Source organism: Solanum pennellii, chromosome 1 (assembly GCF_001406875.1).
Source record: "Solanum pennellii chromosome 1, SPENNV200".
Taxonomy (NCBI): domain Eukaryota; kingdom Viridiplantae; phylum Streptophyta; class Magnoliopsida; order Solanales; family Solanaceae; genus Solanum; species Solanum pennellii.
This window is the reverse complement of record NC_028637.1, coordinates 13,469,376-13,480,365: the sequence shown is the minus strand read 5'-3', so window position 1 is coordinate 13,480,365 and position 10,990 is coordinate 13,469,376. Positions and strand designations below refer to the sequence as shown.

The 10,990-nt window shown below is 31.0% G+C and overlaps 1 pseudogene; it reads right to left on the bottom strand.

The window, feature by feature from the left end:
* Positions 1–369: 369 nt before the first annotated feature.
* The window catches only part of LOC107017773, a 22,731-nt pseudogene continuing 12,110 nt past the window's right edge, over positions 370–10,990 (bottom strand).

The following is a 10,990-nucleotide window of genomic DNA, read 5'->3' as shown; positions in this document are numbered from 1 at the left end:
TTTGAAGCGACAAGTTTCACCATTAGCTATCTTGTTATCTTTTTGGAATGTAGTCCATCCCCTTTTATGTTAACCTTACTCCCATTATACCCTCTATCCACTCTCCATTCTGCACCTTCTTCATTAACCAGCCTCATATTCGCCATGTTGATTATATTTGTAGTTTGGGCGAATCTCAACGGGATACTCTAACAAAAATATTCATCAAACAAACATGATCGTTAGATTTTCAGAAAAATAGTAAGTGTGTAATGGAATGAAAAACTAAAAAATCTGACGACACAAAGTAAAAACTATTAAACGTTACCATATAAGTAGCATGTGCCTTTTTTATAACCATTTCAAAATACAGATTGTCACCATTTAAGTTCAACAAGTTGTGTCGACTTCTATAAATCTTTGGATTAACTTGTTCACTTCTGCTATTAGCCTCTCAACCTCCTTATCTGCAACAACTTGATATAAGTTTGACAACTAGTATGATATAAGTCCCAATGAAATGGTATTGAATAATTAAGACCACAACTTTAAAATGTCTTATGGAAATATAAATTATTGTCTCTACATGCACATTTCTTGAAATAGATATCCAAATGCAATGTATATATGACTACATAATGTATTCACCTTAATAGTTAATAAATCAGTTATGATGTTTACATACCTTGCTCAATTACATTAGCATTAGCTTGAAGGTAAACTGGAATATCTTCCTCTATTACATTAGCATTATATTGGAAGAATGGAATTACTTCCTCTTCTTCAACAACTTCAATATCTTGATGTATTGGATATTCAATTTCTGATGTACTTTGATCATATATAGAGACATCAAAGTGAGAACACGGGATCTATGTGAACATTAATAGGCTCCTGACACTTATTGAGTAATAGGCACAGAAACCATTCCATCCTTTGGCTAGCCAAATTTCGCCTTGAGACATTATCACTTCAACCTCCCATGATTTTCAATGGGGAGCCTCAAGAAACACGGGGCTTAACATGTTTTTGCAATGACTTTTAGCAAATACTACAGTAATCCTCGGTATGAAAAGGAAATTTTAATTTAGTTTCATACGAGATAAATAGTTCTACTACAAAATCAATAATTCACAAGGACTAAAATTACAAATGCACTAAAATAAAAAAGGGAAATTGTTAGCAAAACAAAGATGAACTTACGAGACGACATAATTCATCAGAGGAACTAATGATTTGGATAAACTTAGGGTTGTTGGAAGAAGAGTTTACCATTATTGAGGTTGGATGGGAAATTGTTGAAGAACTTCTTTACTATATATAGGACTTTGATTTACGAGGACAATGCAATGCTTCTCTCACGAGGATTGCATTGTATATCTCATTCATATGATTCCTGTGATGGGTACTAGTTATATTTTTGTCTTTGAATTAACTTCCCTTTTTTATTTTTTTTTCTTTTTGACTTCTAGTAAAGATTGATTCTTCCAACCTTATCAATTACCGCTTATTTACACTCCTTAACTAGTGAAATTTGTTGTGCTTGACGCGATTAACTACTCATCTTTTTTAGTATACTAGTTTTCGGAACGTGCGTTGCACGTTTGTTCCATACAATTATTATATAGAAAATATTGAATTTAAAAATATTAGTTTTACCAATTTATATTTTATTCATTAAATAAAATTCATAATAATCGAATATTACATTGACCATCAAGCAAGAAATATAAAAAATAATAATATTACTATAGCATCTAATAATATGAATATATCTATATGATTTATCCTTAATAATCTCTCATTACGCTTCATATACTAAGTACACAAATATGTATCTACTTAAACAAACTATATCAGTAAGGAAAGGATAAAAGAAAAAAATATTATAAAAGTACATTTAAAAATGAATATAAAAGTCATAAATTAGTAATTTCAGCACTAATAAAAATATACATAACATTCATAATTCCATAGTAGATTAAATTAAAGAAGTATAAATCGGTAAAGAATACAAAAAAATTAAATAGATAAGAACAAATACAACATTCATACCCTTCTTAACACTTTAATTATAACATATATATAGTAAAAAGAAATACTTAACGAGTAAATTCTTGATGATACCTTCTCCCGTAACAAAAAAAAACATCTAAAATTATAAAGATAAAACTATGATACAAAATATCATTCTAATTAAGATCAAATAAATATTAATATTTAAAACAAAAAAAGTACATGAAAATTGCCTAATGATTCACATCAACAAGAGGTAAGTGATAGTTTTTTTGTAGTCTAATAAAAGAGGAGTAAGAATAAAATGATAAATGGGAAAAAAATAGTATTACCTTATGCTGGACAAAATTCAACAAATAAGAGGGCGATAGTAATAGTAGTTTTTCTGTAGTCTAACAGAAGAGGAGTGAGAATAAAATGATAAAGAAATTTGATAGGGTGATAACTTTATAAAGTGCAAAGAATATGAAAAGGATATAGAATATTTAACTGATTGAAGTTTAAAAGACAAAAGATATAAATACTGTAATATGAAAAGTTTGATACATTAGTTAAATGATCAGGACAAAATAATTATTTTTAATATGATTAGGGATATTTTTGTAATTCAACTTTTAACTATGGAGCTTCATGCTTTTAGTATAATATGATATATATACATGCATATATACTAGAAAATGAAAATCTTTTTTTAGTACATATATATATACTAGAAATCTTCATTTTTAAAATACGAAATATTTTCATTTTTTTCACATAAGAAATCTAAAAAAATTCTTTTAAATATTAAGAGAGCTCTTGTCAAAATAAAATTTATAAAAGGGAAAAAAGATTACATTTTTTCAAATTTCGAAAGAAAAAGATTTGAAAGGAACCCTAACCCGACATTTTAGATCCTTAAAAAACACATAAATACACTAATCATGATAAATTCTTTATTTCATTCTTGTATTTATTCTTGTTGACTTTAAGTACTCTTTTTAAAAAACCAACCAACTTCTCTTAACTCTTCTTAGTAATGATTGCCCGTTATATTTTCATACAAATTACTCATCATCTTTAAAACTATCATTTATTGAAGTTCAAATTAATTTTGGAGAAAATTTCTTAATGTTATGGTAAACTAGATTTGAGAGGTTAAGTAGGCGTTCAAACATATTTAAGAAATGTGTAATGTTTGAACAAAAAATTCGATCCTTACAAGATACAAAAAGAACAACGCTTTTGGATAGATGTTTACAAGATCACTTTTGGGTAGAAGCAGTGAGCACTGCATGTCACATTCTTAATAGGTGCTTAATTAGACCTTTACTGAAGAAGACTCCCTATGAACTGTGGAGATGTAGGAAACTAAACATAAGCTACTTTCATCCCTTCGGATGCAAGTGTTTCATCCACAACAACGGTAAGAACAATCTTTGTAAGTTCGATCCAAGGGGTGACGAAGGTATTTTCTTAGGCTATGCTCCTATCAATAGAGTCTTTCATGATTTTAATAAAAGAACTTAAAGTGTTGAAGAATATGTGGATGTTGTATTTGATGAGACTAACCCAAGAATCCAAGAAATTAAAGGGGGTGACGACAAAATAAACCCACATCAAAATAGTGGAAAATACTGCAGATATCAGTTCGAAAATTCATACTGAAGTCAACTACTGCAGAAGCAAAGTCGACTTCTCCAGCTGACAGATCAAATATTCCAAAAGCATGGCGACATTGTACTAATTATCCTGAAAATTTCATTCTCGATAAACCTGATGAAAAAATTCAGACGTTGGTATCGCAAATGGAACCTAAATGAATAAATGAAGCAATGGAAGACGAATCATGGGTGCAAGCAATGAAGGAAGAACTCAATCAATTTGAAAGAAATCTGGTATGGACTCTAATAGAAAGACTAAAATATTACTTTGTTATTGGAATCAAGTGGGCATTTCGAAACGAACTAGATGAAAATGGATTAGTTACTCGAAACAAAGCATGGCTAGTCGCTCAAGGCGACTCACAACAAGAAGGTATTGGCTACGATGAAACCTTTGCACCTGTGGCAAGGTTATAATCTATTCGAAATTTACTTTCTGATTCCTCTTTCAATCATTTTATACTAATTCAAATGGATGTGAAAAGTGCATTTTTAATCGGTTTTATAAAAGAAGAAGTTTTCAACCCTCCTGTTTTGAAAATCCTTCTTGTCCCGATTTTGTTTATAAACTTTCAATGCTCTTTACAAACTTAAACAAGCTCGAAAAGCTTTGTATGGAAGATTGAGTTCGTTGTTACTGCAAAAATAATTAGGGGAAAATTTACACAACTCTCTTAATTCAATGATCTGGTTTATACATTTTTATAGATCAAATCTATGTTGATGATAATATTTTTGGAAGTTCTAATCCTTCTTTGTGTGAGAACTTTGCAAATCTAATGAAAGGAAAACTTGAAATGAGTCTTATGGGAGAACTCACATTCTTTCTCGAACATCAAATTAACCAGTCAACTAATAGGACATTCATTAGTCAAGAAAAGTACACCAAGGAATTAATAAAATGTTTGGACTCGAAAAGTGCAAAGCCTTTGGTACCCCAATGAGTCCGTCCACGTGTCTTGAAACTGATGCATCTGGAAAAGACGTGGATGAAAAGATGAATAGAGATATAGTTGGCTCATTTTTATATATTACAGTCAATCGACCCGATATAATGTATAATGTATGCAAGTTTGCACGATTTCAAGTTGCTTCGAAGAAATCACATCTCACGGCAGTAAAATTAATCATCCGCAACCTAATTGGAACGACAGAACTAGGACTATGGTATCCTCATTCTACTCATTTTGGTTTAATTGGTTATTCAAATGCAGACTTTGCATGTGACAAAAATGACCGAAAAAGCACTAGTGGTACATGCCAAATCTTAGGACACTCTCTGGTGTCATGGCATAGCAAGAAACAAGCTTCGGTTGCCTTATCCATCACGGAATCTGGATACTTAGTGGTTGAAAGTTGTGGTACTCAAATTTTATGGATGATGCATCAATTACTTAATTATGATATCTCTTATGAAACTGTCCCGACTATCTCTGATAATCTTTCAGTCTTTCTAAATATATTGTGCATCATTATGAATATCGACATAAAGCATCATTTTACTCTTGAGCATGTTGAAAGTGGTGATTTTACTCTTTAATTTGTAGACTCTAATAATCAATTAACTGATATTTTTACTAAATCTCTTCTTGAGGAAAGATTTTGCTATCTCAGAGATCGCCTTGGCATTAAATGTGTTGACTAATATATTTGTACATTATTGTTTATTCATTTTATTTCCTTATGAATTTAATGTGTTTTCTCATTTTTTTGGTTTAGTAATTATAATCTATTTCCGCCTCTTCCGCTTCCGCTTCTTCCTGTCAAATCCCCTTCCTTTCTTGTCTGATCCCCTTTCTTTTCTCTCCTATGTTTTCTTTTTATTTATCCTCTCCTTCACTCTCCTCTACTTTTTATCTAACCATGACAAAAACTCGCTCCATGACCTAAAATAAATCCTCAGTCGCTTCAAGTTTCGTCGAAGTAGACACCATCTCTCTCTTCGAGTCCTCAAAAAAGCGAGCTTCTACTACTAAGCAGAAAGTATCAAAGAAGCCTCATCTCCATATGACGGGATCTCTCTCCTACGTGGACACGCAATGTTTTTGGGGTATCAAATAGAAGCACATGTATAATCGCTTCAAAACGTTCCCTATTGTTTCAGGTCATGTTGTCAATCTCAGTCAATTAAAGGACTCTCACTGCCCACTAAGATCCTATCTCAAAGCTCAGAAAATGTCTCTCTTTTTTATTTGTGTGGTCTTGAGATTTTTGACGAAGTGTTTCACGTGCTCTATGTGAATCTTCGAAACTCACCTAACAGTGGTTAGTTAGAATCGTTCGTGTTGGGTAAACGCTTTATCATAAATGAAAATCTATTCAAAGATGTGTTTGGTACTAAGTTCTCTAGGGTAATTTCGTACATATTGCAAAGCGCGTTGCTGTTGAACCCGACTCTGACATTTCGGACTTAGGACCCTTATCGCTATGTTTACAGAACCATATTCTCTCACATAACGTGGCGGACAACTCTTACTCCCAGGAAGGGCTACTTGAGTAATATCTCTACTGGTGATGTATTTTTTCTACTTCCTATTTAAAAAATATTGCATCAGCTGGGAGAATGGTTCAAGGCGTATATCAGGGAAAGTGTTGAAGACCTGAATGTCTTGGCAGGTCTGACCTATGGCTTTCTCATTTTGAGGAATCTTGTGGAGCATCTTGTGGATCTTTCTATGTCTACCCCCCTCTCTTATAAATGCAACTTATGCAAGTGAGTCGACTATCGACTACTGCTAGTTGACAAAGGGAATGTTAAATCAACCCCTCCGCCTCCAAATATCACAATAAACATAAAAAGAAATAAGGGCTTTAGCTAGATTCAAACCCTAGTTTTGTTGGTCATTCCTCTAGCACAAGGATAACTCTATACTCATTAAAAATGCACTGTTAATTATATCTTTTATTTTTGCCAAGATAGATATACATGTATATACACCCACACATATGAATTTGGGTCCGCTTCTCATAACAAGATAAAGTTACTTCATGAGTGAAAATCATAAGTGCAAGTTTCATGTTCTGATAAGGCATGTAAAAGCATAAACATTTATACGAATAATGAAATTAATATATATACATACCAGGATTTTGAACGAGCGTATTTAAGGAAGAAAATGAAATCAATCTCCCTTTGCCCTATCTTAAGCTACTATAACTTTCATGATTGAATCGAGTGGAGGTATTACCTTAATGAACATAAAAGGATCAACTTATAGGATTCCACCAAAATGTTATTGTTTTTGTTGCGCAACATATAATATAATGAAATGATGAAATCTATTTAATAATTGAAATAAAATGAAAATAATATGGTACAACTAATTTATGATATGTAATTATCGTATTAGTAATATTAGTAGTGAATGCTTTAAATAATTGCTGTTTATAGCTAAGAAAAATAGTAAATACACATAACTATCTACAATTTGCTTGTAACATTAAGCATTTCTATTCTAATCTACATTTGTTCAGATAAATCGCGACTCATCCAAAAGAGAATAATTATTTGGTAGTTTTTGAATAGTTTTTCATGTACAAGTGTATTTCTTCCATTGATTTTTCTTCTATGTTAAGATTGAGCTAATTAGATCAATTTAGTTAAATATATTGCTTCAAGATAACAAACGGATCAAGATCCGATTCAAACAGAATTTTATTTGATCAATATGAATTCAGCCAAAACGGGGAAGATAATGAGTCAAGACCCAACTCAACACAATTTTTCTATGTTTAATTATTTTATTAGTTCGTTTCAAATATTTTATTACACAATAACATTACTGATAAAAATATTTTATGAATATATAAATAGAATTCATACTACTAAAAAACATCCAACTTTTTCATGGTTTGCTAAAAAAATGGTAATTAAAAAAGTGAAAATTAAATGCCTTACAATGTACAAAGCCATTTATATTGTGTAATTTAAAATTTATATTAAATACAGAAAAAACTCTTATTGATGTAATATAACTTTTTTTTTAATTCAAATTCTTCTAGATTTGCCCTTACATAAAAAGGGCTAAAAGGTAGGAACTTTGTGTCTTTAATATTAAACAAATGATATCTCTTGGTATTTTCTATATCCCATATATATAAAAATGAAGATTTCTTAAAAAAAAGGACATAAAATCAGAAATTTCAATTTATAACTGACCTATACAATCAAATTTAACAATTTTGAGGTGTAAAATGTCACATGCAAAAAATAATTAAGTGGACAGAATTGGACATATCAAAGTAATTTTCAGTAACTAATTATACCGGTCATTTCTCTAAATAAATAACAACATTAATTTTCTTTTCCCCTTAATTTATGTGATATTTACTTTGTTTAGGTTATTTAAAAAGGAAAGTTTTTTCATAGTCCTACATTAATTATTCACTTTATTATAGATAATTCTTCCAATCACTAGGTAAATTACTCATGCTTCGCACGTGATTGAATTATGTCATTAAGCTCACATTGATCATTCGGTACTATTCAGATTTTCGATATACACAGTATGTTGTCAAGATCATTTTATCTTTAGGGAATCCAAAATCTTAGAAGTGCTATTTGTTTTGATTTTTTATAAAAGAATTATGAGTGATAAAGTTATTTTACGTATAAAAAAGAAGTATAAGAAATCTCCATGGAAATAGTTGGTCAGAAGTAATGAATTTTTCTAAATTCCAAGAACTTATAATGAACAATATCAGACGTTAAAGAAGAGACCAAAAATCCTCGAACAACAACACTCCTAAGTAAAGTGAAACATCACTTCCATACAAGAACATAATTCACTAATTCGAATGGAGGACCTTCGGCTCCTTTCCTATGACCCTAAAATTGTTAGTATCATAATTGTTTTTCCTCATCGTCTCAGAATAGTCATTACTATTTCTTATGTTTCATATCACCAGCCCAAGTTATTTGGAAATGAACCATAGTTATTGTTATGGTTATAATGTAATTATCAACAGAGCAGTACGCGATATCATTCATAACTGGATATACTAAAAAAAAAATTTACACATACAATATTAAAATCTCAAAGAATAATTAATACAGTTCTTGAACTCATAAATTTCTACAAATAATAATAACGACAACCTTACTTTCCTAACAATCGTTGCTTAACATATTTTTCAAAAAGAAGTGTATTGGACTTTATCCAAGTTTATAATTCACAAATTTAATTGAAAGAAGCCAAAATAAAGCGTTATTACTTATTTATCAAAAACCATAAAACAAAACATGATAAAAACAAAGAGTTATTACAGCGGCAAAAATTATATTTAGAGACAATTATAAATGCCCCTGGAAAAAGTCAATAGCAATATTGAATGTAATGACAATTAATTAATGTAGGTAAAGGTTCTGGCACAGTTCATTACAGTGCATATTCATTTCCGAGTAGTGTATTTTGGACATTTATTTTTTTCAAGAAAGCTTGATCTACTATTATGTCGAAAAAGAAGAGACAAAGAAATATGACAAATTAGTTAACTTGTGATAAAAGAAGTGAAATGATTGTCTCTATAATAATATTCTAGGAAGGGTGCAATGGGATATAAAATGTTTGTACATAAGAATGAGAAATCAATACTAACTGTGTCAAAGAAGAGAGCAATCTATTTGGTTCTTTTAACAAACTTCAGCATTTGTTGCGTATTAGTTATCGTATATTTATTGTTCTGTGCTATCAAATATAACACAAACAACAAGAAATTTTTCAAAAAAGTATACGAAAAAGCCTATAAAAAGAGACAAAAAAAGATAAATCTTCAATAATCCTCACTGAAATTTTTAACTTAAAAAAAACACAAAAATAGAAAAAATAAATTGCAATAGATACATGAATTACTATGACTTTTAGTAAAAGATTAAGCTTTATAAGATAGGAGGAAGAAAACTTTGAGAAATGAAACATACTTCATAAGAAGTTTAATCGATGTATTTAACTTCAACTCTCATATAGCGATAAAATCTACAAAGAATAATGATAGAAATAAATGTTTTGTTAATACAGAGTCAAGTAGTAATGAATTCAACCATTACAACAGTTTTGTGAGCTTTAGACTGAGAGGTGCAAGAAAAGTAATGTCAGACTGGAATTAAAACCATTTTCTTTATTTATAGGAAGAAAAATGTAGGAAGGGAAGAAAGAGAAAATTAATTTTTAATCATCCTTGCTGAAATTTTTCAAAGAGTTTAAAAAACGTCAACAAAATAGTAAAAATAAATTATCATAGTTACATGAATAACTATGACTTGTCGTAAAGATTAATCTCCATGAAGTAGGAGGAATAAAATTGTAATGAATGAAACAAACTTCATACGAAGCATAATTAATGTATTTTAATTCGACTACCGTATGACGAAAAAACTACAAATAATAGTGGCATAAAATTCCTCTATTTACATTAAACAAACTGTAGGTCACATGTCACGACCCAAAACGAGCCGCGAGTGGCACCCACACTTATCCTCCTATGTGAACGAACCAACAAATCTAAACCCCAACGTTTACCAATATTTCAACCATAATGAACAAAATATAATGCGGAAGACCAAAACTCATTAATATAATCAAGAAATAACTTCTAAAGTATAATACTTATAATCCCCAAAAGCTGGAAGTCATCACATCAAGTACATCTATCCTCAAATTTCTAATTCTAAGAGTATTTAAGAAACTAAAATAAGTAAAACGATTGTCCATGTCCGAACTTCAAGACATCAAGACGTGAATGAGAGAATCCAGTCCGAGCTAGGAATAATAGCTCACCCTGAAATCTGACGTGCTGAAGACTGGCTAGAGTTGCGGACGTGACGAAGTCACTAGTGCACTTGCTGCACTCCACAAAACAACAAGAAAAACATAAAAGTTGGTGTCAGTACAAGTACTGAGTAGGTATCATCGGCCAACCAAAAATAGAAAGCAATATATATGGAATAATAATGCAAAACCGACCACAATACTCAACAGGTGACAATCAACAAGTACAAAAACCATTGACAACAACCTCAAGCACATCTATGAGGACTCAAGCCTCCACACCATACTCATTTGGGAAAATAGGTTCTTTGAAATTGAGTATATTATCATAATTCAAGGTTACTTCTTTATATTCTTATCGTGTCGGAACGTGACACTCCGATCCCCTAATGCTACGTGTCGGAACGTGACACTCTGATCCACTAATCCTGTGTGTCGCAACGTGACACTCCGATCCATTATTCCTACGTGTCGGAACGTGACACATCGATCCATTATTCCTACGTGTCGGAACGTGACACTCCGATCCATCATTCCTACGTGTCGGAACGTGACACTCCGATCCATTATTCCTACGTGTCGGAA